Raw genomic sequence first — 6,000 nt, forward strand, 5'->3', positions numbered from 1 at the left:
AAGAAGGAACGCATGTTTCTGCATAGAAGCACACAAAAGTTAGGGATTTCAATTTAGGTGCGGTAAACAGTCAGTTGAAAAACGATGTATGGTTATCAAGTTCAAGTTTTCATCTTCAAAAGCAGTAGCTGAACCAGAGGAGTTTATCACACCTATACATCATAATATGTTTTCACCTAGGAGGGGAACAATTCCATCCTGACCCCATCTTGGCAATCAGACTATTCATTGGATTAACATCCTTATTGTTAACATTTAGTTGTATGGCATCCAGCATATCCTGTAGCGTTTTACAATTGGGAACAACAGAGTAATAAAACAAGACTGGGTATTACAGACAGCAGGGCCGTAACTAGGGCTGTGCGACAGGGGCGACCGCCCAGTGCGCAACGCTGAAGGGGGGCGCAATTTAGGAATATTTTAGGTTCATTTACTTAAAATTGAGGGCTAGGGGGGCGGCATTTGTCTTTCTCGCCGCAGGCACTAGAATTCTAAGTTACGGCTCTGACAGACAGATAGATAACAGGGCTCTACTTGTAAGCTTATGTACAATCTATAGGACCAATTCTTTTAGTGTTACTAATGTCAAAAGTCCTGTTTATTCTGGGGGGGTTTTGGGAAAACGTTTAATACTTTCTTATATTTTTATACACTGCCAATAACAATTCTTCTGGGAATGTGTTACATGGTTTGACCACTCTTACAGTAAAGAATCATTTTTGTGCCTGAATATGAAATCTCTTTTCTCCTAGCCACAAGGGGTGGTCATAAGCCCTATGAAGGGACCTTAAAAGGAACAGATTGCTGCCCAATTTTCAGTATGAGCCAAGATGCCTCCCAACTGTATCCATGTAGACGGGATAGTACCCATTTTGGTGTACTGTCCTCACTGCTAGGAATGTTAATTATCAGTTTTTTATGTTCATATCAGTTTCTGCCCTAGTGGAGCTTACAATCTATGGGGCATATTCAAATAGAATTTGCGGGCACGATTATGCGCGGCTGGGTCTATAAAGTGCCATTATGGGACAGCAGCATCGCGGAATTCTGCGCACAGAAATCCGCAATGTTGCGGTACCGGGACATGTATTCTAATTGAATATGCCCCTATATTCCCTACCACATGGACACACATACTATGGTTCATTTTATCAGAAGCCAATTAACTTACCAGTATGTCTTTGAAGTACGAGAGAAACCAGAGCACCCAGAGAAAACCGAGAGGTATTCCTGCTCTGCACTGTCCTACAGAGCTGGAGCCGCACACACCTGCCACTGGTGCATGTGGCAGTGTAAGGGTGTTTTCAAGAGAGTGATGTTCTAGAACTTGAGAGATACCCCCAGAGGGCCTAGCCACAACCATTGTGATGCGACACTGTCTCAACAGCAATCACTCCCTGTCCCAATTCCAAAAATGAGAATGTTGGGAAGTATGAGTCATTAGTATATTTATGCATGATGATCATGTATCCCCTGTAAGTTGCAATTACCCCTACAAATTAGGTATGTTTCTTTGACATGAATCATTGGTCAGGGGCTGATCAAAGGGAAAAGGGGTGTGATGCCTGGCTATGTGTACCTATTAAGATATATGGTGAGATCCTGTTAGTCAACGAAATTGGTGAGGATGTCTCTACAGGAGAACTACTGGTCTGCCCAGAGGGATTTCTTTTCTTCCAGGTCACTATTCCAGTTCATAACCCAACTAATAGAGGACAGCTGTGGTGGTTTATATATGTGCCTCCCACTTTTTAAGGGACCAAAAGTAATGGGACAATCGACTCAAAAGCTATTTCATGGACATGTGTGGGCTATTCCCTCGTTATTTCATCATCAATTAAGCAGGTAAAAGGTCTGGAGTTGATTCTATGTGTGACATTTGCATTTGGAATCTGTTGCTGTCGACTCTCAATATTAGATCCAAAGAGCTGTCACTATCAGTGAAGCAAGCCATCATTAGGCTGAAAAATCAAAACAAACCCATCGGAGAGATAACAAAAACATTAGGTGTGGCCAAATCAACTGTTTGGAACATTCTTAAAAAGAAAGAACGCACCGGAGAGCACAGCAACACCAAAAGACCCGGAAGACCACGGAAAACAACTGTGGTGGATGACAGAAGAATTTTTTTCCCTGGTGAAGAAAAACCCCTTCACAACAGTTGGCCAAATCAAGAACACTCTCCAGGAGGTAGATATATATGTGTCAAAGTCAACAATCAAGAGAAGACTTCACAAGAGTGAATATAGAGGGTTCACCACAAGATGTAAACCATTTGTGAGCCACAAAAACAGGAAGACCAGATTAGAGTTTGGCAAACAACATCTATAAAAGCCATTACAGTTCTGGAACAACATCTTATGGACAGATGAGACAAAGATCAACTTGTACCAGAGTGATTGGAAGAGAAGAGTATGGAGAAGGAAAGGAACTGCTCATGATCCAAAACATACCACCTTATCAGTGAAGCATGGTGGTGGTAGTGTCATGGCATGGGCATGTATGGCTGCCAATGGAACTGGTTCCCTTGTATTTATTGATGATGTGACTGCTGACAAAAGCAGCAGGATGAATTCTGAAGTGTTTCGGGCAATATTATTTGCTCATATTCAGTCAAATGCTTCAGAACTCATTGGACGGCGCTTCACAGTGCAGATGGACAATGACTTGAAGCATACTGCAAAAGTAACCAAAGAGATTTTTAAGGCTAACAAGTGGAATGTTATGCATTGGCCAAATCAATCACCTGACCTGAATCCGATTGAGCATGCATTTCACTTGATGAAGACAAAATTAAGGGAAAATGCCCCAAGAACAAGCAGGAAATGAAGACATTTGCAGTAGAAGCCTGGCAGAGCATTTCCAGGGATGAAACCCAGCATCTGGTGATGTCTATGCGTTCCAGACTTCAGGCTGTAATTGACTGCAAAGGATTTGCAACAAAGTATTAAAAAGTGAAAGCTGGATGTAGGATTGTTTAGTTTGTCCCATTACTTTTGGTCCCTTAAAAAGTGGGAGGCACATATATAAACCGTTGTAATTCCTACACTGTTCACCTGATTTGGATGTAAATTCCCTCAAATTGAAGCTGAAAGTCTGCAGTTAAAGCACATCTTATTTGTTTCATTTCAAATCCATTGTGGTGGTGTATAGAGTCCAAAATATGAGAATTGTGTTGATGTCCCAATATTTATGGAATTGACTGTATGTACTCAAGGGAGTGGCAATTACAGTTTTACCACATTCCTAAGTGAACTTGATTTATGAACTTGGTGTCATATAAATGACAGATTCATGCAGAAGTATCCCTGAGTATTAATCTAAAAAACTATGGTATAGTATTTGCTTTCCACCCCTTGGTGCTAATTCCCATGTTTTCTTTAGACAGTAAGCTCCTGTGTCAGGTGGATCTGACCTCTGTCTCATCTAATGTAAATGTACTATCATTTTTAGGTTTGTTTTGCATGTGTACTCTAAGGGACTGCAGAATATGCCAGATCTTTATAAAACATGGTAATACATAGTTACTATTAAAAGGGGCATAAACATAACATTTTGTTCCATGTAGAAAGAAATAATTGTAACAGTGCACATAATTTTGAAAAGCACCTGGAAAGTCTTCTATTTTATATAGATTTATATATTTTATTATATGTTACCATTATATTTTGGACTCAAAATATACAGATACTGCACGACTTGAGTATTAACATACAGTATTATGTATTGGCTGAGATATGTAGGATGTATGTATCCTTGAGAACACCACTGCCTCAGAGAGCCCCCAGAAGACATTCTGCCTGGACTACTGTGAGCTCTCAAAGGGGGTGGGGGGGTATTTCCAGAGGGACAAGCTGTGACATTGCAAAACTCATATGCTGCTCCTGCAGGGCTGGAATGTACAAATAATACATTTAATACACAACATGAGGATACAGGGATTTCTACTAGCTATAGGGAGGCATACATCTGGAAAAAGCTATGGAAGTAGACACAAGTAAGGTGCTTACCTGGAGTCACCACTCCAAGGGATTAAGGGGGCATGTTAAAAACTGTGAAAGTAGCACAAAATGATTGGGAGGTGGATGGCATTGTCCACCTAGGGACAAATGACCTGATTAATGCTGAAGGCACAGCAGTAAAATATGAATTTAGAAAGTTAGGAACTGCTGTAAAGCAGGTGGCCACCACTAACCTTTTCAGCAGTATTGCCAGTACACAGAGGTGAAGACAGAAATCATTGCATCAGAAACTTCAATATGTGGCTAAGGGAGTGGTGTAATGAGGAGAGATTTGGATTGATAGACCACAGTCATGCCATCTGGGAAGATAGGGGCTTATACAAAAGTAACGGCCTGCACCCATCTTCAAGGGGAACCAAAATACTAAAGGAGCAATTTGGAAGCTTTATCAGGATGTATTTATACTAGCGGGGGAAGGGGCAGGGAACTAAATAGGAATAAAGAAATCTGCACCCCCAACAAAGAGGTATCGGTTCTGCAGACTAATAGAACAGAAGAAATATCCACAGCAACAGAAGACAATGCAAAATGTCAACGCAAAATAAAATAGACAGAGAGGTAAACGTAGTTAGGAATATGAAATTCACAAACAAAACTCAGAGCTATGTGTGCAAATGATAGGAGCTTAGGAAATAAAATCCCAGAACTAAGTGAGATAAGAACAATGGATGATCTGGATAATGTGGCTTTCATGGAGTCATGGTACAATGAAAATCATGTCAGGGACATAGCTATACCAGAATATACTTTATTTAGGAAGGACAGAGTGGGAAGAATCAGAGGAGGAGTAGCAATGTATGTGAAAAAAAGAATAAATACTAGTTTAATACAAAAGTATTGAAGAAAAATCTGAGGCCCTTTGGGTGACCACAGAAATGGGGGACAAGGCTATTCTTCATGATCTACAGACCAACAGGTGAGGAAGAGGAACTAGACCTTATTGTAGGACATCACTAAAATGGCATTAAAGGAGAGGTAATAATCATGGAAGACTTTAATCTACCGAAGGTGAACTGGGAGAGGTCTTTGCAAGTACCACTAGAAGTAGGGACATTCTGAATTTCTTGTAGAGAGCATCCCTCAAGCAAATGGTAAGAGTCAACTCGCAAATATTAGACTTAATTCTTACAAATGGTGACAGAATATCTGATGTAAATGTGGGTGAGAACCTAGGAACCAGTGACCATCAAGCAATATGGTCTATTAGACAAAGCCTGACTCATACCACACAAAAAAAGATCATAATCATTTATATATCGCCACTAATTCCGCAGCCCTGTACAGAGAACTCACATCAGTCCCTGTGCCATTGGGGCTTACAGTCTAAATTCCCTAACACACACACAGACAGACTAGGGTCAATTTGATAGCAGCCAATTAACCAACCAGTATTTTTTGGAGTGTTGGAGGAAACTGGAGCACCCGGAGGAAACCCACGTAAACAAGTGGAGAAAATACAAATGCCTCACAGATAAGGCCATGGTCAGGAATTGAACTCATGACCTCAGTGCTGTGAGTCAGAAGTGCTAACCACTTAGTCACCGTGCTGCCCAAAGATGTTAGATTTTAGGAAAGTTGACTTTGTAGAGATGGGAAAATGTATAAGTGACTCTGGCAGAGTGGAGGAACTTGAAAAGAGTGCATGAGAGTATATTAAACAAATTTTATTGACTTTTTTGATTGGGTGACTACAGTAATAGATAAAGGAGGGGGGAGTAGATGTAGCTTATCTAGGCTTTAGCAAGGCTTTGGACACTGTCTCACATAGCAGACTGTTAAATAAACTCAAAAAGCTTGGGATTGGATTCTAAGATGATTGAATGGATAAGATCTTGGTCATAGGACAGAGGAGTATCCAGGGATCCATACTTGGACCAGTGCTTTTTAATATCTTTATTGGTGACATTGCAAATAGTACTGAAGGGAAAATAGGCCTTTTCGCAGATGAAACAAAGATATGTAACAGGGTAGACACACC

The sequence above is a fragment of the Mixophyes fleayi genome, chromosome 3 (assembly GCF_038048845.1).
Source record: "Mixophyes fleayi isolate aMixFle1 chromosome 3, aMixFle1.hap1, whole genome shotgun sequence".
Taxonomy (NCBI): Eukaryota; Metazoa; Chordata; class Amphibia; order Anura; family Limnodynastidae; genus Mixophyes; species Mixophyes fleayi.